Source organism: Nicotiana tabacum, chromosome 7 (genome assembly GCF_000715075.1).
Source record: "Nicotiana tabacum cultivar K326 chromosome 7, ASM71507v2, whole genome shotgun sequence".
In the NCBI taxonomy this organism is placed as follows: domain Eukaryota; kingdom Viridiplantae; phylum Streptophyta; class Magnoliopsida; order Solanales; family Solanaceae; genus Nicotiana; species Nicotiana tabacum.
The window spans coordinates 27,257,006-27,284,619 of NC_134086.1; the positions used below are offsets into that span (position 1 = coordinate 27,257,006).

At 37.5% G+C, this 27,614-nt stretch overlaps 1 long non-coding RNA gene across 1 annotated transcript; it reads left to right on the plus strand.

Annotated features, from left to right (window-relative positions):
* The first annotated feature begins 24,723 nt into the window (after window positions 1-24,723).
* On the plus strand, window positions 24,724-27,389 carry LOC142182661 (uncharacterized). The gene is made up of 3 exons (XR_012711534.1): window positions 24,724-25,197; window positions 26,440-26,596; window positions 27,061-27,389. It is a non-coding gene; the product is annotated as an uncharacterized LOC142182661 (long non-coding RNA).
* The last annotated feature ends 225 nt before the right edge of the window (window positions 27,390-27,614 follow it).

Consider the following 27,614-nt stretch of genomic DNA (forward strand, 5'->3'; position numbering starts at 1 on the left):
GAGGGGTATGAAAGAATAAATAAGGCTCAAAAAGGGGAAGCAAAGGTTAAAGTGTTTGGATAGAAGAAAGAATTGCCTCCGTCATTTCATTCTCTGATAAATGCTAAATACAACAAACAACAACTACAACCATACATAATATCTCTTGACTGTGTCAGAATTGATAACCATGTCGACGCATTTCCCTTCGATATTTGTTGATCACAAAGCGTCATTGGGCTTGCTCTGTTTAGATTGCAATAATCAACACACACCAGGATCAGGATATCGAGCAACCCGAATAACCTTATCATTCAGCTGTTTGGTTACTTCTTCCTTAATCTTCACACTTACGTCGGTTTTGGACTTTCTTAATTTTGCTTGACGGGGGGAAATGCCGGGTCAGTGGGCAATTTTTGAACCACTAAATTGGTGTTTCAACCCGGCATGTCGTCGTATGACCATGCAAAATGTTTTGAATTCAGTGAGTGCTTTGATTAGTTCTTCCCTGATGTTTGGTTCCATATGGATGTTTATCTTAGCTTCCCTGATGCCATCCGCATCCCCTAGATTGACAGCAATTTTTTATTTTTTTTTAATTGGCTCAACTCTCTGTTAATTTCTTCGGAGGCCTCATCCTTGTCGTATTCCGACTTTTCATCACAATCTTGTACTATAAGTTCGAAATCGGATTGATTTTTTAGACTAGGTTGAAGATCCGTCGTGCATGCCATGTCATTAGAACCAGCATAAAGAGAACTGTTCAGAAGAGAGAAATTAAACAAAATAAGGAATGAGGAAAAAAAACTTTCACTTTATTAAAATACGGGATAGCAAGGTTTCACACTTTGGCGAACATAAGAAAAATCAGGATTACAACCCTGGAATAATCCAAACAGCAAAAGAAAATCAGAGCCCACTACCAAGACTCCCTTCTTATAAGAAGAGGAGTGGCCATTCAATTGTTGATCTTTGCTTTCAAAATAAGGAATCTTTGCTTTCAGCCTCTGGTGTCTGAACCTCAATCTTGTTGATGTCAATAAGATTATGTACTGCATGTTTCAACTTCCAACACTTCTCGGTATCATGTTCGGGAGCCCCCGAACAATACTCACAGCTCACCGAGTGGTCCGTATTTTTGGGAAGGGGATTTGGCAATCGGGGCTCAACATGACTCAACAAACCTAATTGGCTTAATTTGTGGAACACGACAGTATAGGTTTCCCCCAACTCAGTGAATGTTATTTGGATTCTTTCATTTCTGAAAGCCTGCTTTCCCCGGAAACCTACCCCTGGAGGGTTCTTGTAGGCTCTCGGCGGTGGATAGGTGTTTTGCGGTGGTGTATGTGTGTTTTGGGGAGCCGACACGCGCCATTGCGGGCGAACCGGAGGCCGAGTATATGTTTGAGCTTGGTGCACGGGGAAGTGTGGTTCTTGAGGTGAATAGTGGTGTTGAGGTGGGCTATATGGGTAGCTTGGTTCGTGGGGTCTGGGTTGGTTGTAGTATGGCTTACCAGACCTGGACCCACTGCTTGCCTCGATCGTGGCAATTTCTTCTTTCTTCCTCCTTCCCAGGGCACCTCCCGTGTCATTCTGAATAGCTTGGGTCGTTGCCTTGAGCGCTGAGTAATTCAGGATTTTGTCAGACCTCAGACCCTCCTCTATCATGACCCCTATCTTTACTACTTCATTGAAGGATTTCCCAACCGTCGTCACCAAGTGACCAAAGTAAGTTGGATCCAGTGTCTGCAAGAAGTAGTCCACCATTTCTCCCTCTCTCATGGGAGGATCAACTCTGGCTGCTTGTTCTCTCCAGCGGAACCCGAACTCGCGAAAACTTTCTCCGGGTTTCTTCCCAGTTCTCAATAACGTGAGACGGTCAGGGACTATCTCCAGGTTGTACTGGAAATGACCTGCAAAAGCCTGCGCCAGATCATCCCACGTGTACCACCTGCTGAAATCTTGCCTGGTATACCATTCCAGTGCAGATCCACTCAGACTTTGGCCGAAATAAGCTATCAAAAGCTCATCCTTGCCTCCTGCCCCTCTCATTTTGCTACAGAATCCCCGCAAATGTGCCATGGGATCGCCGTGCCCCTCATATAAATCAAACTTGGGCATCTTGAACCCAGCCGGGAGTTGGACATCTGGGAAAGGGCACAGATCTTTGTATGCCACGCTGACTTGATTGCCCAGCCCATGCAAGTTCCTGAAGGATTGCTCCAGGCTTTTGAACTTTCTCAACACTTCCTCTTGTTCAGGGGCCTTAACCGGCTTCTCAACCTCTGCCGGTACTTCCAAATGGGGATTGTAAGCCTGTGGTTCGGGTGCATGGAATGTAGGCTCAGGGGGATAGTATTGGGTATCGTGAGCCTGAAACAATGGCTCACTGGTCGTTCTGTGCAAGGGGGCTGATGTGGGTCCCACAAGAGTGGGAATATCGGGTGTGGGGAGAGGTTGATGGGGTGGCGGAGCCTGGGAATCATGAGGGCTTCTTTCTTGATGGTAATGGGGATTTGGGAGGCTTGTTGAAGGGCCGGAGTGAGGGTATTCCGGCATGTGCCCCAATGGCTCAGGGCTCTTTTGTGCTTTGGCTAGAGCTAGCTGCATTGCATTCATCTCTAGTCCCATCCTTTCTATCTTTCCCATCGCTTCCTTTAACAACTGGCTCATCGGCCTTTCTTCCTCGGTACTATTCTCTGAAGTAGTCATGCTTGTTGTTATCGGTCCTTTGGATCTAGTTTGGTAAGGGTGTGTTGCCAGAATTCTTTAACAACTAACTGTTTGAGATTCAGAAAACAACAAACTTGTTAGCGTTTAGAGTTTAAAAGATTTGATAACAACACATTGAGGATGCAATGCCCCTAGGCAGTTAACGGTTCCTAACATGCTTTGCTTCAAACAACATGCGTCATCCCGGCTTGCTTGCCCCTTTGAAGTACTTTGGGAACCCCTGTATTTTATTATATTTTGTATTTTCTTTTTCTTTAGATTTTTCATTCTTTTTTCTTTTCTCTTTTTTTCTTATTTTTTTTTATTTTTTGTTATGGTCGAATCTTATGGAGATTGCCTACGTATCATGACCCCGCATGAATCAGACCTTGCGTAGTTCGGACCATTAAAAGATAAACAATACTAAACATTTTTCATATTAGAACAAACTGGGTTTCAAAGGTTTGAAGATGACCTACAAACTTGAAAATCAAACAACCCGCCTATTTTAATCAAAAGATTTATAAACTCAAAAACAAAAGGCTAACTCCCTTTCTCTGTTCGACAAATGCAACCAAATGGTTATTTTTTTGCCAATGTGGCCCCTTCCAAATTTCACATGAATTTTGAGGCCGGGGAGGATTATTTTATGACACTTTTACAAACTTGTCCGTTCTTTTTACGAAAATAACCTTTCGACAACTGAAAGATACTCTAAGGCTATTTCGGCAAGAACGGTTTAAGACGCGGCCGAAGCTGGCTCGGCTTATTATGACAAAAGACGGTATTCACATGACTGCTGACTCTTTGATTTTTTTTTCCTTTTCAAATTACAATAAAAAACTTGGCGTTGTAAACACGACCCTTCAGCGCCTCGGGGACGAAGATTTATAAGGCTGTGTGGGTCAACTTAGACCAAAAATTCTAAACATGACCCGAAGGTGGCTATTTATGCAAAGTCAGCCTTCCGGCGTCCCTTTCGGGAACATTCGGCTATTTATGACAAAACAGCATCACCTGACTTATTTATGACTCTTTTGTCGTTTTTCAAATTAGAAAACTCAATATTGCAAGCACGGCCTGTCAACGTCTCGGGGACGAAGATTTTTAAGGCTGTGTGGGTCAACTGGACCAAATCTGAAAATGACCCCAAAGGTGGCTGTTTATGCAAAGTCAGCCTTCCGGCGTCCCTTTCGGGAACATTCGGCTATGTCTTGATAAAACAGCGTCACCCGACTTCTTTATGACAAAACTAAAATTTGACATGTATTTTTTGTTATTATTATTATTATTTGTTTTTTTTTTGGCTTTTTAGCAAAAGGTGGTTTGGACATCACCCGACTTATTTATAACAAGATTAAATTTTTTGATTTTTGGCTATTTTAGCAAAAGGTGGGGTTGGACCCGATGAGGGTTGCCTACGTATCTCACATCCGGTGAGAATCAAACCCGCGTAGTTCGGGCAAAAGAACTACTTTAAAAGAAGAAAGTAAGCATTTTTGATTGATTTTCTTTTTACAAGAAACACTTCTAAGACATATTCTCGAATTTTCATTTGTTCTCTTTTTTTCCTTTATTCGGAATTTTGCTTTTAATAAAAGAAATACTTCTGATTTTGAATTTTCTTTTCAACTTCTGAAAGAGAATCAAAATATTTTCGGATTTGTTTTATTTTTTATTTTTTTTATTTTATATTATATTATTTTTTGAAAACAATTAGAAAGACTTCCTAGAGAAGCTAATAATGGAGAAAATATTTTTGGATTATTTTAATTTTGTCATTTTCATAAACAAATAAATAACACATATTTTTAAAACAGGACTCTCTTTTTTCATTTTTATGGCAAGACAAACAATTTTCCTTTCTATTAATGCTCTTTTTTTTTTAATAAAACAAACTAATAAGACATATATATTCTCAAAATTTCGACAGAGTTTCGACACTACTTGGACATTGGTTTTTCTTTCTTCTAAAATAAGTAGCATATCTCTACGGTGTCATTTTCATCTTTCACAATTTTCTAATTTGTGGAAACGTACAAAATCTTTTTTTTCTTTTGAATTTCCAATGTTTTTTTGTTTTTTAATTTTATATATATACATATATATTTTCAAAAATGTGGCATGGGGGACATAATGATTTCCAAGACTCCTTGGATTCCGCAAAAGCTCCCCATGCGCTTTTCCCAACATATGAAGCGTGGGGGACATATGGGAATTCCAAGACTTCTTGGATTCCACAAATGTTCCTCATGTGCTTTCCCTAAAAGCAAGCGTGGGGGACATAGGGAATTCCAAGGCTTCTTGGATTCCACAAATGTTCCCCATGCTTTGATTAAAATAACATCATGCTGGAAATGACCTAATGACCCATACGCCCTTGACTAAATACAACATGTAGCACATAGGATGCCGAAAGATTGTCTATTATTTTCAGGTTGCTTGTCCTAGACGGACCCAACCCCTGTGTTGAGTCCCCTAGGTCAAATGCACATGATGCAAATAAACGTTCCTACTAGGGATCCGGCATGTGGCTTTGTTATACTAGGTTCAGACCTGGGTGTTTGTTCTAGACCTGGCTTACCCGAGCGGACAGCTCGAGCCGAGGGGGGGCAGCGTACCGGGAATACAGAAGCTTCACCGGCTTAGCAACTTATCCGAACCTCGTTCTAAATTGGGATTTGACACTATACAGAAAAGAAGTCATACGAAGTATGCCCTTCTTCATGATTTAGAAGACTCAGAAAGTATAGGGGTTTCGGCACAGTTTATATACAGTTCACGTAATATCAAAGCAGTAAAAGCAGCATTTAGCACATTAGGCTCAAACATGTAAAAATCAGATAATAAATAAAGCCAAATAATAACAATTATTCTAAGCTCGAATTCTTAACCCTGAACCAGTGATTCTGGGTCCCAATCCCCAGCAGAGTCGCCAGAGCTGTCGCACCTCCTTTTTCCGCACCCGAGGGGCGCAGGGGAGTTTTTCCAATTAAAGGACAATCGAAACGGGATTTGTTTATTTATTTCAGAGTCGCCACTTGGGATATTTAGAGTGTCCAAAGTCACCAATTTTAATCCCGAATCGAGGAAATTAATGACTCTATATTACAGTCTGCGTACCAAAAATCCGGATAAGGAATTCTGTTAACCCGGGAGAAGGTATTAGGCATTCCCGAGTTCCGTGGTTCTAGCACGGTCGCTCAACTGTTATATTTGGCTTATTTATCTGATTTTAAATACAATTATGAACCAATGTGCCAATTTTAACTTTTTACTGCTTTATTATTGTTATTTCAAAAGAATGTGAACATCGCTTAAAACACGTCTTTGGATTGCGTCACATGAAATGCACCCACAATCCGGAACGCATTTTATTTGATGTTTTGAGATTTGGATTTGGGTCGCATGAAATGCACACCCGAGTTTAAGAAAGTAAATTATTAAACGCGCGCCTAAAGAGACTATCGCGTTATTATTTTTGCGGAGGCCGTGAAATTCGCTAAACGACCCTCCCGAATTCTAAGTAATTTAAAACAAGTATTTACTGAGGGCCCCGAAATTTGTATTTTTTATTCGGCGAGGCTCATCCCATTCTTATTTTTTAAAGGAATTTGCAACGTCATGGAAATGCATCTCGGGCCACGCCACAATCAACGCGCCCGTGACTAGAGACATATTTCGACTCCATTGAGATTTGGATTTGGGTCACATAAATGTGCACCCGAGTTTAGGGAGATAACATTATTAAAGGCGCACCTAAAGCAACTAGCGCATTATTATTTTGGGCTAGGGCCGTGAAATTTGTTAAACGACCCGTCCCGGAATCTAAGTATTTAATATATACATTTAGAGGGCCTTGCAGCTTGTATTTTTTTTTATTTTTTTTTGGTGAAGCTTGTCCCGTTTTTTTTTTTTTTTATTTTTTTTTTTATATTTTTAAAGGATGCCATTTTTACGCCTTTAACAATGCTAAACCTTACGGCTTTTTCACAACTACAATCTCATAACTTGTCAAGATTTGATAAAAGAAGTTAAGCGAATGAGTGTTTCGGGCGTAGCAACAACAGGTACTAATACTAATTTTGTCCAAATAAACTAAGACAATAATAACATAACACATTGTACGTAAATAATAACAATACTAATCTCGGGACTACTAATACCACTAAATCAAATGACATCAAGTAAACACTAATAACATAACACAAAAATGAACTAAAATGCATACGGTGAAACATAAGCAGAAAATTATCATATCAATTGATATATTGCAACTTCAAACATTCAACGTAAAGTTTATTTATCTAATACATCGAGGTTTACTAACCTTTGCACCTCGACAAACTCAGAACGACAAACACGATTCCGACGGAACTCAAGCGGACCTCTCTGACCGAAGAACAACGACGGAACCTCGGACAGCACCTCGACGTACCGGACCTCGACGAACCAAAGTCGACCTCTACGGAAAACAGAAAACTCGGGCAAACAGTATCGAAGCAACCCACCGTTGCCCGGAAACGCAGCTACGACTGCTTGGAGGTTGACGACGTTGGACTAAAATGGCGGACTGGTTCTGGAGGTTGACGACGATGGTTTCGACTGGTTTTGGGGGTTTCTGGGAAGGTGAGGACGGTGGCGAGGAGGCAGTGAAGGTGGCGACGCTGCGGCTACTCGTCGGGCTGGGTAGTGACGATGGTGGAACTGGGAGGAGAAGGGTCCGTGTGGTGGTGGTGTTTGGACAGTGATGGAGGTGGAGGGAATTAGTAGTAGGCGGGGTGCGACTGGTTGACGGGGTGCGACTGGTTTTACGTCGAAGCTTGGTGGTTATGGCGTCGGGGCAGGTGGTCGAAGAGGGGTGCGACGGACTGGGTTGGTTACGACGGTGGGTCGACGGAGCAATAGCTGGGGGTCGCCGGATTTAATGGAGGATTAACGACGGGGGGGGGGGGGGAGGCTGTTTGTTTGGACGTGGTGTTTTTGGTGCTGGGGGGCAGTCGGTTGACGTGAGGGTGTGGGGAAGGTGACCGGATCCTCTTCTTTTCACAGTAGGGTTTTGTTACTTTGTTCTCTTGAAGAAGAAAGCGGAACAGTACTATTTTCCAAAAATTCCCAGTCCCTCCGGTCCTTTTTTCTTCGTCCGTTTTCTCTCTTGTCTTCTTCTTTTTAAGAAGAAGATATACAGTACCCTTTTTTCCAATTTTTTTAAAAGTCCCCATGCCTTTGTCTTTCATCCGTGCATTTAGCATGGGTTTTACCCAGAAAAATGAGCCCACGCGTGGTGGGGTTCGAGGCATATGTCCCCCACGCGTGGTGGGGTTTCCCACGTGTCCTCGACACGGTTTATTATGGGCTAGGTCCGAAAATAGGCCTAAAACCGGGTAGTTTGAACCCGAATATTATTCTTTTGCCCGGACCCGAGAAATAGGAAAACGTTGCTTAACTAGTCATATGTAAACAAAATAACTACCAAAAATAAGACTAGTATTTAAACAAAACTATATCTTTTTTAAATATTTTTTCAAGATTTAAAGTAGCTACAAAATATTAATAAAACTATTTTTTGTAATTTTCGTTTTTAAATATTAAGATAAAATATGAAGTAATATTTTTTTGTATTTTTCAAAGTTAAAATGACTATAGAATATTAATAAAACTATTTTTTTGTAATTTTCGTTCTTTAATAAAGACAAAAATATGAAGTAATATTTTTTGTATTTTTCAAAATTAAAATGACTGCAAACATTAATAGAACTATATTTTTGTAATTTTCGAATTTATATAAAGTACCAAAATAAAGTACAATTTTTGTATTTTCAAGTTTATGAGAGATACATAAACTAAAATTTATATATATATTTTTTGAAATTTTCTTTTTTTGCAACGAAATAAAGTAAAAATAGTTAAAATAGCTATACTAGACCCAATTTCACATATTCACGCTAAAAATGTGAAAATTCTCGGGGAGGGTCAAAAATCACGTGCTTACAGCTGCCCCTCTTTGACTGGAAACACGAAGAGTTTTCCGACAAAGAACGACTAGACGTGTTTTTGACCCGACCATTACTTGGACGGACTACACTTAAGGAAAGGGAGGGAATGTAACCGAGCCCTGGTATCTGAGCTGCCTACATATCCTTGGTTATACAGGAATCAGGCCACGTGTAGTTCGGAAATGAGAGAGATAGTGAAGTGTACCGAGGTGAAGAGCCGATCGAGGTGTCGTTCCGTTGAGGTTCCGGTCCGCGGTCCTGTCATTACAACAAAAATGAAAACTGAAAAAGACTAACTAAGCCTATCAGCTACTAGTTACAAGGATTCCTATCTCTTAAGTCTTCTGAAACTTGGTCTTGAGTCTTGAATGGTGCTTCATACAGACTTTGGATTTGAACCTTGATACTTGCTAGTTGTAGGTGCTAGTTCTTGAGCAGACCACATTTGTTCTCCACTTCCGTATTTTGGGCTCTTCTCTTTCTTCTTTTTTTTTCTTTTTTTTTCTTGTTTTTTTTTGTTTTTGTTTTTGTGACCAGCTTCTGTTGATCATCCCAGACTATTGATTCGCGTTCTTGAGGCGAGCTTCTAACTTGGATTGAATGCTGGGGATTTCTGTTGTAATCCTTCTGCTTTCCAGTGGGTCACTGCTTGATCTTTGACAGGCGGACTCCTGACTTCTTCGATCTTTGACATACCACAAACTCCGTTCTACAGGCGAGTCCCTGACAATCAAAACAAACAAAACAAACAAATTTCCTAACCCAGTTTGCATTGGGGAGGTTTGTGAGTCGTTAGCAAAATCGTAGCCCACTGACACTACTGATGCAGTGCTGAGAGTGAACTAAACACTAGATTAGGATGTATTCCTTTGTTATATAGGTGGGCGCCTAACTTCAATGCTTGAAATGTAAGGACTGAAATGTATTCCTCTGTTATTATGGGCGGGCTCCCAATTTCAACACTTGAAAAGTAAAGACTGAAATGTATTCCTCTCGTTATACAGGTGGGCGCCTGGTTTCAACAACAATTTAGAAAATAAAATCCTATTCGAGGGCGGATGAACCCAAAGTATCCTATTCGAGGGCGGATGAACCCAAAGTATCCTATTCGAGGGCGGATGAACCCAAAGTATCCTATTCGAGGGCGGATGAACCCAAAGTATCCTATTCGAGGGCGGATGAACCCAAAGTATCCTATTCGAGGGCGGATGAACCCAAAGTATCCTATTCGAGGGCGGATGAACCCAAAGTATCCTATTCGAGGGCGGATGAACCCAAAGTATCCTATTCGAGGGCGGATGAACCCAAAGTATCCTATTCGAGGGCGGATGAACCCAAAATATCCTATTCGAGGGCGGATGAACCCAAAATATCGTTAAGACTTGAAGATGTCTTACCTTGAATACTTGTTGGGATGAATTTTCCCTTTCTACCTTCCCCATTTATTTATATATTTTTTTTTCTATTTATTATTATTATTATTATTTGTTGGGGAATTCTTTACTTACCTGTTGGGGATAAAATATTATCAGCTGACTTCCAGAAAATTTTCTAAATGGAAGGAAAATTTTCTGCCCCAATTTGATAATATCCCTTGTGGCACGCAGTTTTGGCATCAATGCCATTGCCGTTACCTGCTTCAAATCAAACAAAATTTTGTTAGTTTTAAAACGCGGTGGTGAGTGGTCGTTCCACTCCTGCTGGGGATGGTTTCTCCTTTCCTCTCTCCCCCGCTTTGTGCTTCATTACACTATCAAACTTGCTGGGGGTTATTTTGCTGGGAATGAATTTTCTTTTTATTTTCTCAACTGTTGCTTTCCTGTTTTCCTCCGGCTACCCTTGGAAATTTGGTCCTCTTGGGATCTAGACCCATTCAACATTTGGTCTTGCGACCAACTTCTTTTCGCTTTATCGTCTTATCTTTGGCATGTCCTATTCGCATTTTGCTCTGCATCATTTTGGCAACTGGTAGCAAGCTCTGAAAATCCTTTTCAAAAATAAACTGTTGGGGAGGTAAAATCTTTAAACCAAGAAATGAAAAAGTGAAGAATTTCAAAAATAGAAAAAGAAGAAGTCTTTCTGAACAAATGCTGGGGAAAAAGAAAGAAAAGAACTTATCTGAATGATATAACCGATCCCAACGAACATGTCACGCATTCCGGATTAATCAACCCAGTCGATTTGTATCAATCAACCCTTCGGACGGCCTCATGTTGCTGAGGATAAACAGGCACTCAACTCTTTGCCAAATGCGGATCCTTCCCGCCAATCTTGTCTTGTCGCCTCATAGTGCCCTTCGAGGGGTTTTCACTAATAAGACTCTCTCGTTTCTCTCAACTCTCGTCGCCTTATGGTGCCTGTGAAGGTTTTCGCCGATAAGACTCTCTCATTTTATTTTATTTTTCAACTGGGGATCGGAGTGATGCCGATATGACTTTCTATTGGGGATTCTTTCGGCTATCAATTCATTTCCAGCTTGTGATCTTCTTCTTGGCTGGGGATCAGAGTGTTATCCCCGACATCCATTTGCATTGACTTAGCACTTCTCAGTTACTGATCGGGAGGTCTTTTTTGGACGTCAATACGGGTTTTCGTGTATGGTTAAAAGAAAAGGGGTAACAAGAGGTTCAAAATGATTTTGATGGGTAAAACATTACAACTCTTGGAATCAACTTCTGCCCCAGTTTTTCTTGCTTGGGGATTTTTTTTTTTGTTACACTATGACCGAGCCGTGAGGCGCCTACGTATCCTTCTTTGAGGAATCAGGTCAAACATAGTTCCCAATTCCTTTGTTTTTTTTTCTTGTGACTTTTCTTTTTTTGTTTTTTTTTCTTTTTTTTTTGACTTTTATTTTGTTCTTATTATCATTACTTTTTCTTCCTTTCATTTTCATTACTGATTCCAAAAGAGGGGTATGAAAGAATAAATAAGGCTCAAAAAGGGGAAGCAAAGGTTAAAGTGTTTGGATAGAAGAAAGAATTGCCTCCGTCATTTCATTCTCTGATAAATGCTAAATACAACAAACAACAACTACAACCATACATAATATCTCTTGACTGTGTCAGAATTGATAACCATGTCGACGCATTTCCTTTCGATATTTGTTGATCACAAAGCGTCATTGGGCTTGCTCTGTTTAGATTGCAATAATCAACACACACCAGGATCAGGATATCGAGCAACCCGAATAACCTTATCATTCAGCTGTTTGGTTACTTCTTCCTTAATCTTCACACTTACGTCGGTTTTGGACTTTCTTAATTTTGCTTGACGGGGGGAAATGCCGGGTCAGTGGGCAATTTTTGAACCACTAAATTGGTGTTTCAACCCGGCATGTCGTCGTATGACCATGCAAAATGTTTTGAATTCAGTGAGTGCTTTGATTAGTTCTTCCCTGATGTTTGGTTCCATATGGATGTTTATCTTAGCTTCCCTGATGCCATCCGCATCCCCTAGATTGACAGCAATTTTTTTTTTTTTTTTAATTGGCTCAACTCTCTGTTAATTTCTTCGGAGGCCTCATCCTTGTCGTATTCCGACTTTTCATCACAATCTTGTACTATAAGTTCGAAATCGGATTGATTTTTTAGACTAGGTTGAAGATCCGTCGTGCATGCCATGTCATTAGAACCAGCATAAAGAAAACTGTTCAGAAGAGAGAAATTAAACAAAATAAGGAATGAGGAAAAAAAACTTTCACTTTATTAAAATACAGGATAGCAAGGTTTCACACTTTGGCGAACATAAGAAAAATCAGGATTACAACCCTGGAATAATCCAAACAGCAAAAGAAAATCAGAGCCCACTACCAAGACTCCCTTCGTATAAGAAGAGGAGTGGCCATTCAATTGTTGATCTTTGCTTTCAAAATAAGGAATCTTTGCTTTCAGCCTCTGGTGTCTGAACCTCAATCTTGTTGATGTCAATAAGATTCTGTACTGCATGTTTCAACTTCCAACACTTCTCGGTATCATGTCCGGGAGCCCCCAAACAATACTCACAGCTCACCGAGTGGTCCGTATTTTTGGGAAGGGGATTTGGCAATTGGGGCTCAACATGACTCAACAAACCTAATTGCCTTAATTTGTGGAACACGACAGTATAGGTTTCCCCCAACTCAGTGAATGTTATTTGGATTCTTTCATTTCTGAAAGCCTGCTTTCCCCGGAAACCTACCCCTGGAGGGTTCTTGTAGGCTCTCGGCGGTGGATAGGTGTTTTGCGGTGGTGTATGTGTGTTTTGGGGAGCCGACACGTGCCATTGCGGGCGAACCGGAGACCGAGTATATGTTTGAGCTTGGTGCACGGGGAAGTGTGGTTCTTGAGGTGAATAGTGGTGTTGAGGTGGGCTATATGGGTAGCTTGGTTCGTGGGGTCTGGGTTGGTTGTAGTATGGCTTACCAGACCTGGACCCACTGCTTGCCTCGATCGTGGCAATTTCTTCTTTCTTCCTCCTTCCCAGGACACCTCCCGTGTCATTCTGAATAGCTTGGGTCGTTGCCTTGAGCGCTGAGTAATTCAGGATTTTGTCAGACCTCAGACCCTCCTCTATCATGACCCCTATCTTTACTACTTCATTGAAGGATTTCCCAACCGTCGTCACCAAGTGACCAAAGTAAGTTGGATCCAGTGTCTGCAGGAAGTAGTCCACCATTTCTCCCTCTCTCATGGGAGGATCAACTCTGGCTGCTTGTTCTCTCCAGCGGAACCCGAACTCGCGAAAACTTTCTCCGGGTTTCTTCCCAGTTCTCAATAACGTGAGACGGTCAGGGACTATCTCCAGGTTGTACTTGGAAATGACCTGCAAAAGCCTGCGCCAGATCATCCCACGTGTACCACCTGCTGAAATCTTGCCTGGTATACCATTCCAGTGCAGATCCACTCAGACTTTGGCCGAAATAAGCTATCAAAAGCTCATCCTTGCCTCCTGCCCCTCTCATTTTGCTACAGAATCCCCGCAAATGTGCCATGGGATCGCCGTGCCCCTCATATAAATCAAACTTGGGCATCTTGAACCCAGCCGGGAGTTGGACATCTGGGAAAGGGCACAGATCTTTGTATGCCACGCTGACTTGATTGCCCAGCCCGTGCAAGTTCCTGAAGGATTGCTCCAGGCTTTTGAACTTTCTCAACACTTCCTCCTGTTCAGGGGCCTTAACCGGCTTCTCAACCTCTGCCGGTACTTCCAAATGGGGATTGTAAGTCTGTGGTTCGGGTGCATGGAATGTAGGCTCAGGGGGATAGTATTGGGTATCGTGAGCCTGAAACAATGGCTCACTGGTCGTTCTGTGCAAGGGGGCTGATGTGGGTCCCACAAGAGTGGGAATATCGGGTGTGGGGAGAGGTTGATGGGGTGGCGGAGCCTGGGAATCATGAGGGCTTCTTTCTTGATGGTAATGGGGATTTGGGAGGCTTGTTGAAGGGCCGGAGTGAGGGTATTCCGGCATGTGCCCCAATGGCTCAGGGCTCTTTTGTGCTTTGGCTAGAGCTAGCTGCATTGCATTCATCTCTAGTCCCATCCTTTCTATCTTTCCCATCGCTTCCTTTAACAACTGGCTCATCGGCCTTTCTTCCTCGGTACTATTCTCTGAAGTAGTCATGCTTGTTGTTATCGGTCCTTTGGATCTAGTTTGGTAAGGGTGTGTTGCCAGAATTCTTTAACAACTAACTGTTTGAGATTCGGAAAACAACAAACTTGTTAGCGTTTAGAGTTTAAAAGATTTGATAACAACACATTGAGGATGCAATGCCCCTAGGCAGTTAACGGTTCCTAACATGCTTTGCTTCAAACAACATGCGTCATCCCGGCTTGCTTATTTGCCCCTTTGAAGTACTTTGGGAACCCCTGTATTTTATTATATTTTGTATTTTCTTTTTTTTTAGATTTTTCGTTCTTTTTTCTTTTCTCTTTTTTTCTTATATTTTTTTTATTTTTTGTTATGGTCAAATCTTATGGAGATTGCCTACGTATCATGACCCCGCATGAATCAGACCTTGCGTAGTTCGGACCATTAAAAGATAAACAATACTAAACATTTTTCATATTAGAACAAACTGGGTTTCAAAGGTTTGAAGATGACCTACAAACTTGAAAATCAAACAACCCGCCTATTTTAATCAAAAGATTTATAAACTCAAAACCAAAAGGCTAACTCCCTTTCTCTGTTCGACAAATGCAACCAAATGGTTATTTTTTTGCCAATGTGGCCCCTTCCAAATTTCACATGAATTTTGAGGCCGGGGAGGATTATTTTATGACACTTTTACAAACTTGTCCGTTCTTTTTACGAAAATAACCTTTCGACAACTGAAAGATACTCTAAGGCTATTTCGGCAAGAACAGTTTAAGACGCGGCCGAAGCTGGCTCGGCTTATTATGACAAAAGACGGTATTCACATGACCGCTGACTCTTTGATTTTTTTTTCCTTTTCAAATTACAATAAAAAACTTGGCGTTGTAAACACGACCCTTCAGCGCCTCGGGGACGAAGATTTATAAGGCTGTGTGGGTCAACTTAGACCAAAAATTCTAAACATGACCCGAAGGTGGCTATTTATGCAAAGTCAGCCTTCCGGCGTCCCTTTCGGGAACATTCGGCTATTTATGACAAAACAGCATCACCTGACTTATTTATGACTCTTTTGTCGTTTTTCAAATTAGAAAACTCAATATTGCAAGCACGACCTGTCAACGTCTCGGGGACGAAGATTTTTAAGGCTGTGTGGGTCAACTGGACCAAATCTGAAAATGACCCCAAAGGTGGCTGTTTATGCAAAGTCAGCCTTCCGGCGTCCCTTTCGGGAACATTCGGCTATGTCTTGATAAAACATCGTCACCCGACTTCTTTATGACAAAACTAAAATTTGACATGTATTTTTTGTTATTATTATTATTATTTGTTTTTTTTTGGCTTTTTAGCAAAAGGTGGTTTGGACATCACCCGACTTATTTATAACAAGATTAAATTTTTTGATTTTTGGCTATTTTAGCAAAAGATGGGGTTGGACCCGATGAGGGTTGCCTACGTATCTCACATCCGGTGAGAATCAAACCCGCGTAGTTCGGGCAAAAGAACTACTTTAAAAGAAGAAAGGAAGCATTTTTGATTGATTTTCTTTTTACAAGAAACACTTCTAAGACATATTCTCGAATTTTCATTTGTTCTCTTTTTTTTCCTTTATTCGGAATTTTGCTTTTAATAAAAGAAATACTTCTCAAAATGTTTTTTTTTTTGGATTTTGAATTTTCTTTTCAACTCCTGAAAGAGAATCAAAATGTTTTTTTTTATTTTATATTATATTATTTTTTGAAAACAATTAGAAAGACTTCCTAGAGAAGCTAATAATGGAGAAAATATTTTTGGATTATTTTAATTTTGTCATTTTCATAAACAAATAAATAACACATATTTTTAAAACAAGACTTTTTTATTTTATTTTTTATTTTTATGGCAAGACAAACAATTTTCCTTTCTATTAATGCTCTTTTTTTTTAATAAAACAAACTAATAAGACATATATATTCTCAAAATTTCGACAGAGTTTCGACACTACTTGGACATTGGTTTTTCTTTCTTCTAAAATAAGTAGCATATCTCTACGGTGTCATTTTCATCTTTCACAATTTTCTAATTTGTGGAAACGTACAAAATCTTTTTTTTCTTTTGAATTTCCAATGTTTTTTTGTTTTTTAATTTTATATATATACATATATATTTTCAAAAATGTGGCATGGGGGACATAATGATTTCCAAGACTCCTTGGATTCCGCAAAAGCTCCCCATGCGCTTTTCCCAACATATGAAGCGTGGGGGACATATGGGAATTCCAAGACTTCTTGGATTCCACAAATGTTCCCCATGTGCTTTCCCAAAAAGCAAGCGTGGGGGACATAGGGAATTCCAAGGCTTCTTGGATTCCACAAATGTTCCCCATGCTTTGATTAAAATAACATCATGCTGGAAATGACCCAATGACCCATACGCCCTTGACTAAATACAACATGTAGCACATAGGATGCCGAAAGATTGTCTATTATTTTCAGGTTGCTTGTCCTAGACGGACCCAACCCCTGTGTTGAGTCCCCTAGGTCAAATGCACATGATGCAAATAAACGTTCCTACTAGGGATCCGGCATGTGGCTTTGTTATACTAGGTTCAGACCTGGGTGTTTGTTCTAGACCTGGCTTACCCGAGCGGACAGCTCGAGCCGAGGGGGGCAGCGTACCGGGAATACAGAAGCTTCACCGGCTTAGCAACTTATCCGAACCTCGTTCTAAATTGGGATTTGACACTATACAGAAAAGAAGTCATACGAAGTATGCCCTTCTTCATGATTTAGAAGACTCAGAAAGTATAGGGGTTTCGGCACAGTTTATATACAGTTCACGTAATATCAAAGCAGTAAAAGCAGCATTTAGCACATTAGGCTCAAACATGTAAAAATCAGATAATAAATAAAGCCAAATAATAACAATTATTCTAAGCTCGAATTCTTAACCCTGAACCAGTGGTTCTGGGTCCCAATCCCCAGCAGAGTCGCCAGAGCTGTCGCACCTCCTTTTTCCGCACCCGAGGGGCGCAGGGGAGTTTTTCCAATTAAAGGACAATCGAAACGGGATTTGTTTATTTATTTCAGAGTCGCCACTTGGGATATTTAGAGTGTCCCAAGTCACCAATTTTAATCCCGAATCGAGGAAATTAATGACTCTATATTACAGTCTGCGTACCAGAAATCCGGATAAGGAATTCTGTTAACCCGGGAGAAGGTATTAGGCATTCCCGAGTTCCGTGGTTCTAGCACGGTCGCTCAACTGTTATATTTGGCTTATTTATCTGATTTTAAATACAATTATGAACCAATGTGCCAATTTTAACTTTTTACTGCTTTATTATTGTTATTTCAAAAGAATGTGAACATCGCTTAAAACACGTCTTTGGATTGCGTCACATGAAATGCACCCACAATCCGGAACGCATTTTATTTGATGTTTTGAGATTTGGATTTGGGTCGCATGAAATGCACACCCAAGTTTAAGAAAGTAAATTATTAAACGCGCGCCTAAAGAGACTATCGCGTTATTATTTTTGCGGAGGCCGTGAAATTCGCTAAACGACCCTCCCGAATTCTAAGTAATTTAAAACAAGTATTTACTGAGGGCCCCGCAATTTGTATTTTTTATTCGGCGAGGCTCATCCCATTCTTATTTTTTAAAGGAATTTGCAACGTCATGGAAATGCATCTCGGGCCACGCCACAATCAACGCGCCCGTGACTAGAGACATATTTCGACTCCGTTGAGATTTGGATTTGGGTCACATAAATGTGCACCCGAGTTTAGGGAGATAACATTATTAAAGGCGCACCTAAAGCAACTAGCGCATTATTATTTTGGGCTAGGGCCGTGAAATTTGTTAAACGACCCGTCCCGGAATCTAAGTATTTAATATATACATTTAGAGGGCCCTGCAGCTTGTATTTTTTTTTGGTGAAGCTTGTCCCGTTTTTTTTTTTTATTATTATTATTTTTTTTTTATTTTTTTTATATTTTTAAAGGATGCCATTTTTACGCCTTTAACAATGCTAAACCTTACGACTTTTTCACAACTACAATCTCATAACTTGTCAAGATTTGATAAAAGAAGTTAAGCGAATGAGTGTTTCGGGCGTAGCAACAACAGGTACTAATACTAATTTTGTCCAAATAAACTAAGACAATAATAACATAACACATTGTACGTAAATAATAACAATACTAATCTCGGGACTACTAATACCACTAAATCAAATGACATCAAGTAAACACTAATAACATAACACAAAAATGAACTAAAATGCATACGGTGAAACATAAGCAGAAAATTATCATATCAATTGATATATTGCAACTTCAAACATTCAACGTAAAGTTTATTTATCTAATACATCGAGGTTTACTAACCTTTGCACCTCGACAAACTCAGAACGACAAACACGATTCCGACGGAACTCAAGCGGACCTCTCTGACCGAAGAACAACGACGGAACCTCGGACAGCACCTCGACGTACCGGACCTCGACGAACCAAAGTCGACCTCTACGGAAAACAGAAAACTCGGCCAAACAGTATCGAAGCAACCCACCGTTGCCCGGAAACGCAGCTACGACTGCTTGGAGGTTGACGACGTTGGACTAAAATGGCGGACTGGTTCTGGAGGTTGACGACGATGGTTTCGACTGGTTTTGGGGGTTTCTGGGAAGGTGAGGACGGTGGCGAGGAGGCAGTGAAGGTGGCGACGCTGCGGCTACTCGTCGGGCTGGGTAGTGACGATGGTGGAACTGGGAGGAGAAGGGTCCGTGTGGTGGTGGTGTTTGGACAGTGATGGAGGTGGAGGGAATTAGTAGTAGGCGGGGTGCGACTGGTTGACGGGGTGCGACTGGTTTTACGTCGAAGGTTGGTGGTTATGGCGTCGGGGCAGGTGGTCGACGAGGGGTGCGACGGACTGGGTTGGTTACGACAGTGGGTCGACGGAGCAATAGCTGGGGGTCGCCGGATTTAATGGAGGATTAACGACGGGGGGGGGGGGGAGGCTGTTTGTTTGGACGTGGTGTTTTTGGTGCTGGGGGGCAGTCGGTTGACGTGAGGGTGTGGGGAAGGTGACCGGATCCTCTTCTTTTCACAGTAGGGTTTTGTTACTTTGTTCTCTTGAAGAAGAAAGCGAAACAGTACTATTTTCCAAAAATTCCCAGTCCCTCCGGTCCTTTTTTCTTCGTCCGTTTTCTCTCTTGTCTTCTTCTTTTTAAGAAGAAGATATACAGTACCCCTTTTTCCAATTTTTTTTAAAAGTCCCCATGCCTTTGTCTTTCATCCGTGCATTTAGCATGGGTTTTACCCAGAAAAATGAGCCCACGCGTGGTGGGGTTCGAGGCATATGTCCCCCACGCGTGGTGGGGTTCCCCACGTGTCCTGGACACGGTTTATTATGGGCTAGGTCCGAAAATAGGCCTAAAACCGGGTAGTTTGAACCCGAATATTATTCTTTTGTCCGGACCCGAGAAATAGGAAAACGTTGCTTAACTAGTCATATGTAAACAAAATAACTACCAAAAATAAGACTAGTATTTAAACAAAACTATATCTTTTTTAAATATTTTTTCAAGATTTAAAGTAGCTACAAAATATTAATAAAACTATTTTTTGTAATTTTCGTTTTTAAATATTAAGATAAAATATGAAGTAATATTTTTTTTGTATTTTTCAAAGTTAAAATGACTATAGAATATTAATAAAACTATTTTTTTGTAATTTTCGTTCTTTAATAAAGACAAAAATATGAAGTAATATTTTTTGTATTTTTTCAAAATTAAAATGACTGCAAACATTAATAGAACTATATTTTTTGTAATTTTCGAATTTATATAAAGTACCAAAATAAAGTACAATTTTTGTATTTTCAAGTTTATGAGAGATACATAAACTAAAATTTATATATATTTTTTTGAAATTTTCTTTTTTTGCAACGAAATAAAGTAAAAATAGTTAAAATAGCTATACTTGACCCAATTTCACATATTCACGCTAAAAATGTGAAAATTCTCGGGAAGGGTCAAAAATCACGTGCTTACAACCGTGAATATTATTTCTGTGGGGGTTTATTCCAACAATACAATTGTACATGAGGCTTGCTAAAATATTTGCTTCCTTATCAACATCGGCTGCCAAATAGAAACTCTTTCTATTGGCTGATAAAGATGAAATAGGAGTTTACAGAAGTACATATCTATGTTCAGTTCCGAATGTTCATGGATTTGCGTGCGTGATTTTCCTTACTATTCATAATTACCTATTCTTTTTCTGCACAACGGTGATGATGTCTTGCATTCTTTGGTCGCTTTAGTAATACAGATATTGCGCTAGTTCGACTTATCTTGAGCCAGTCCGGATAGTCCTGCGCATGTGTGTCTTGTAATGTGCTTGTTCAATTTGTCCTGCACCTTTCTGACTTTGGCTCAAAATTATCGCTTCATGATATGAAGCGAACACATGTATAAAGTGACATACCCTCTCTTGATAAACATAAAATACAGAGGGTAAGTTGCAAATCTACAATCAAATATTCATGTGTTATACAATAATTTGTTAAATGTAGTACTATCGGCCAAAAAAAATTGTAGTTCAAGCAACCAATTTAGAAATTTGTACTTAATGTATTTCGAGCTCATTTATACGCAGACAATCATTTATGGATTTTTAGCATGTGTTGCACCTGTCCAAATTGTCATGTGTATGTTCGACTTGTCATGTGTATGTCCAACTAGTCCCGCACCTTTTTGACTTTGTCTTTGGCATTAGCTCAAAAATGTCAGCTTCTCCATATGAAGCCAGTATATATAGAAGGTGGCATACCCTCTCCCGATAAACATAAGATACAAATAGTAAGTTGCAAACTAAAATGAAAGATTCAATTGTTATATCCAGTTTGGTAAATATAGTATTATAGGCTTAAAAAGTTTGTACTTCAAACAACCAAAAGGAGAAAAATGAGCCAAAGATCTTGTTACTTGGATCTTTTTGAAATTCTTAGGCCTCAACCGCTTTTTTAGTATCCTCTAAGGGGCAGTACAAATTAGAACTAAAATACACCTACAAATAAATTTGTGTGAGAGAGAATTAAAAGAGAAGTCATGTTCTTAAAACTTAATAATCTGATGAATACACAACCTATACATAGGTGTCAAACACACTACACATACTTGCCTTATGTGGGACAATTTCTAACTTCAGAATATAACAGTTCTAACTTTTTAACTCTAATATTTCATATTTTAACAAACCCCTCAAAGTAAAGTTGGGTAAACCAACTTGAATTTAATTCTTTTAAAAATATAAAAAAGTAATTGTTAACCAATTTAGTGATTAAACACCCAAAAATAACGCTTGAATCGGCAGTTTCTTAAGTTTTGAATTAACGCAATCCATTAGTATGACTTTAGTTCTTTTTTATCATACTATTCTTTCTTTTATCATAATTATAAATCGAGATGAATTATGATCTCATATGAGACTATTTCTAAATAAACATGTATTTACAAATGAACCACTTTATGATTTCCATCACGAGTTACACGTAAGAAGGATAACATTCAGACTTGGTACACGACCTCCAAACACGATCCCGGCTTAATGCATTGGACTTTTACTCAGACTTCAAAGCTCCAAATCGATCAATTTAGCTCCAAATTAACTTTTGAGCTCTGGATCGCTTCCTGCAAGGCATAAAACACGTACTAAGTGTAATTCACTGTCATTTGAGCTCAAACGCACATAAAAATGCAATCATTGGAATGTAATACCACGGCTAAAACACGAGTTTCTAGCCTAACATCAAAGGGATTGAAGATTGAAATGATGATGATGGATAAATGACAAATGAATTTAGAAAATTAGTAAATAAAGATTTTTTTTAGATTCATTTAGTTATAAATTATTCTTATTCGTTTTGAATCATGTTATATTTTCATATTATATGTAGTACAACCTATATAATTATGATATTTGAGTATCATTCAAAAGTTATTTGATAATTCTATGAGTAGTTTAATATAATTACAGTGAGATTTTATTATTGTCTAGAGAAGACGATAATTATAATTTAGTTAAAATGTATGATGTAACGTGTTCAAATAAATCAGATCGATAACTAAAAAATTTAGTTTCCTATACATTCGGAAACTGCAGAACTAAATTATATTTCGTGCTAACACGTAGACGCCATAACTTTAAAATTTTGAATTTTCTGAATTTTAAATATAGTGACTTGTATCATTCAGCAATACAAATTTAAGCAATCCAACGAAAAAAGCTTCACTCAGAAAAGACCAACTCAATAAGCTAGCTTTACCACAATTAGCCATTGCCCAAATGCATCTGATCTTATCCTTCTACATTTTCACCCCAAACAATTCTCTCTTTAATTTTTGCTTATAGTTATTGCATTATCTATTACTTAATAATGTTATATTCATATGATCTTTTATTTGTTTACCAATTGACTTGATATCTTGCTTATTACCTTTTTGATAAAAATATATAAATATAAAAATTTTTATTCCTAAAATTTAATTTATTTTTGTACTTTTATCCTCTTGCTTGGAACTCTATTTTCATTTAAATCTTTCAATAATATTTTTGAGTATTATTTAATTAATTAATATACATATACTTAATTAATTCAAAGTATAAATATTCTCACACTATCTCTATTTTCCTCTTTATACATACTCTTCCCTACTATGAATTTTTAATTAGTTTTTTACATTAATATTTTACCAATAAATAAAATATATAATATTACATTTTATTTTAAGTTATAACTTTGAATTAGTTTAAAATATTAATAGATAATATTTTTATTAATATATTTTAAATGTATTGAATTTTCTTATAATTATTTTTTGTATCACGTGTAATTAAATTTTCTTTCTCTTTTAACGTTAGGATACAAATAGACTTTAATTTTTATTCATAAAATTACCTACACGAGATATTTATTTTGTATTTCCTTAGTTTTAATTTGTTATCCAATTTTAGTTTTTTATCTAGTAAAACTATAATTTTGTAGTCATATCCATAATTTGAGCATTTCACCATAATTTTAATCTAAATCTCAAGTTCAAATCGTCTTTCCCTTCTATTTCTAATATTAAATATTTTTAAATTTTTGATTATTGCTATTAAGGTACCTAATAGATAGTATTTTTTTTCTTATGTGGCTTTCATTAACATGCCTCTTTATTTTATATAATAATCTATTTATATCCTTTAATATTATTATATAAATCGATGTATGATTTTTAATCTTGAAATAAATATTTATTTTATTTAAAATTAATACCCAAAATTATCAAATTGTTTAAATTTATTAATAATATTTTTAAGCATTATATATTTACTTTATTTTATTTTTTAAACTAATTCTTAGTATAAATAACCTCACATTATCTCTAATTTATTAATATTTTGATTTTTTTAAATTTTTTAATCTATTAAACTTCAGTTATGTGGCCTTATCCACATCATGACCATTTTTTATCATACTTAAAAAAAAATTATATCAAATTTGAATAAGTTTTATCCTTTTTTGTTCTTTATGATAAAAATCTTGATTTTTTTCTCTGTTTGTTTCTCATTTTGCTATTGTATATTCAATACTTAATATTATTAACGTTGTAATATACTTTTTATTAGTTTACTTGAATTTAATATTCACTTTTATAACATTCATTTTAATATAATACAAATACAAATAATAAATAAAAATTATTTCAATCGTAACTTTGACTCTATTGCTCATATTCTTAAATAGGATAAATTTTCTTATCATATTAAAAAAAGAGTCAGGGATCTCAAATTTAAATATATCTTATTCTTCTATTTTCTCCATTGGACCACATTTCCAAAAATTGTCTTATACTTTCAAACTTAACCTAGCAATACTCAATTCAAATATTAATCGTAAAAACTCTAATTGTTGCAACAATATTTTCACTATTATTTTAAGAAATATTTATTTATGTATAAAATATTTATTGTTCGAATTGTCAATAAACTGTCAGGCATTAAATACTTTTTTTAAAAATAAATTTTGAAACTCCAATAAAGTTGGAGAATTGTCCAAAAAAATTACACATGTCAATTTAAAATTATGCCACTTGTCATCATAATCATTTTTTGCCTCTCCTTTTATATATAAAAAAATAAAAAATAAATATAAATAGATTTGGTAATTAATTTCAACAGGTGTACTTTTTTCTGCCACGTGTTTAAAGACTTCTATTTGTGTGCGCCAACTGGTTTACACTTCATTTTCAGTTCTATTTCCCAAGTCCCACCCTTTTCCCTTCTTCTCCAGGGACTTTTAGACTTTCATTCATAGAGGAACCTTCTTCAATCTTCACTGCTCTAATTCTCTATAATATATATATATATATATATATATATATATATATATATATATATATATATAGATTGGTTGTAACTTCTATATTTCAAGTTCATCTCTATTCCTTTTGTTAATTTGTTTGTATGTAAGCACCTCCTCTTTTGGGATTTTTTCTCTTTCTCTTTGTGTCTTTTCTCTCATCTTTATCTCTTTCCAGATTTCTAATTGATATTGTTCTTTGGTTTATCATGGGTTTCTTTACTTCTTTTTGTTTGTTTTTATTTTCAGTATATTTATTTCCTTAATTTTCTTGGATTCTTATAGAACATTAGGTTTATAGGTATGTGATTAATTTCTTATTTAATTCTGCACATGCATGTGCATCATGTATTTCTAGTGCTAATTTTGGATTTTTTTTTGTGCTCATTGTCTTGCTATTTTCTACTGCATGGATTATTTTGTTTGCTTTATTTGAAAAAATAAGAGAAAATAATAAAAGGTGAAAGGTATGACAGTCTTGTAATGTTCTTTATGCATTCAACAATATGCTCAGAAAAGGAAGAAGAGTAAAGTGGCCATTCCTAACACAAGGTACAATAATTAATGGGTATACACAATTTTTTTTCACAAAGTAGTCTCTTAGTTGTAACTTACATATTTTAATTAAAGGTTAAGTATTAATGAGTCAAAATAGAGTTTCACATCTCACTCAACCAAAAAAAGGAAAAAAAGATAGCTGATAGTAGTACTCAGATGATTAATTTTAGTGGGAAGATTTGATATTAAAAATGTTGTGCAAAGGTATAGAAAAACAAAGAGCTCAAATTCAGATGATCGGACTTTGACACACAAATGAATATGTATATTGAAGAGAAACTTCTTGTTTGAAATTCTGTCATCCTTGACAAAGATTTCATTTTTTATCTACTTATTCTATTTCTTTTCCCTGGGTTTCTCTTTCTTTAGAGTATACAGCAGTATACTTTTGGGTTTCTAGCTACGATCGATTTTGCGGTTATGTGAGGAAGATAATACTTATGCGATGTAGTTTATATGCATTAATTGTATAACATTTTTTGGTTTACGTGTGTAGTATTATACACATATAGCCGTGTTTGTGTCAAATTAAATAATTTCTTTCGGCATAAAGTCATTTTAAGCTCCAAATGGCACTTAAGATAACTGTTTCTCATGGTATAATTAGCTAAGCTAAAAGATATTATAACTGAATTTGCTTAAGGTTAGGTAGTAAGATGACCTAACACCCCCTTCTTGACGACCACTTACATTATGTACTGTATATTAAAACAATGTAGTGGCCTATGTTGTGTTTGAAAATTGATGGCCATGTCAAGGGTGTGAATGACTGGCATACTCGAATCTATTGATAGAGTTAAATTCTAAAAAGAAGAAGAAGAAGAATGACTTGGCATTTTGTTTACCCAAACCAACAGTTTTGTGTTGTCATGTGGATGATGATGCTCACATCAAAGCTGCTCCGGCTTGAATCTAGAGTCTCCTCTTACTGTGAATCTTCCGGGATAATTTAATTTTCAATGTAAAATTTTGACAAGTGTCGGATTTAATTTTGGAGGATATGATGCTCTTGTGCGTTTGATATGCCCTCATCAGAAAGAGAACTTGCAGGACTCATTTGATCGTGTATGGTTTTATTTGTCATTGCTTAGGAGAAAACTTTAGGATCTTACTACTCTATTTCTAGGAAAATGATGACTGATTGGCTGTGATCTTAGAAGTTATTATTCTTGGTAATTTTTACAAGGCATAGGATATCAATATGGATTTGGCCTAAAACATTTTCTACTGCTGCAGGTGTCTTTTTCTAATCGAGAAGAAAGATGAGTGCTTACCATGGCAAAGAAGAAGAATCCACGGAATCATGACTAAAGTCCGGCATGAATGCCCCAATAGTGACATTTAGGAGTGACATGCGGGCGGGGCGGGTGGGTATGGTTCGGGTCGAAAACGGGTAATGAAAAAACGGATAAATTATCCGATCTGATTATATTATACATGGCTTCTTGCATATGATCCTTTGGGAGAATTCTTAGTCTCCCTAACTTGAAGAACCCCCAATTTGAGGCTTTACAAATGTAAAAGTTAGACTCATTGGTTATCCAACGGTTACCTATTGGTTATCCTTTTTTTAAATGGATAATATGGTTTTCATCCATATTTGACTCATTTTTAAAAAGTTCATAATACAACCCATTTTTAAGTGGATAATATGGGTGGTTAACTGTTTTCTTTTAACCATTTTGCCACCCATAGTGACATTCTATGGACTGAGATGGCGCCTTAGCTCAATCCTCATGTTATTGCTGCAGACAGAGAGTTATTTGGAAAAAGAGGAAGTTAGACAAAACTAGACATGTGTTTAATGTGATGTTTATTGTTGCACCATGTTTATAATTTTTAGGCATTGCATTACAGGTTTGAAGAGCAGCATGGTAGTAGATTGCAGAGGAATACAGAGCTGTGTTGCTACAAAACATGGAGAAGGTGGGAGCCATATTGGAAGAGGAAATTAGCCAAGGAGATGGTAGACAAGTAGTTGAAAGTGCTGCAGAATTCATAAAGATTGCCTTGGTTAGAGAAGACGATGAGAAGAGTCACAGTTATATGTGTTGACTAATTTTTTCAGTCTTAACTGATATTTCAACTGGGAATCCTCTTTGTCTTCCACGTGTATCCAAACAAAAAGATTCACTCTCTTTATGTCCCATCACATGTATTGGAGAATATTTCAGATATCTTTTGCATATGCTACTGCTAAAACAATACGTGTATTATTAGTCATATTGGGCTTCCCTTACTAGTTTTTAAAGGAAGATGATACCTTAAGAAAATCATTTAATAGCAAGAAGTACCCCGCTTCGTGTATCTACTGAAATTTTAAAACGAGTCTGTATAAAAGCTGAGACATAAAATACAAAGAGGGACAACTAGATCGAGTAGGAGTAAAGAAAAAACTATTTTGTTGAATT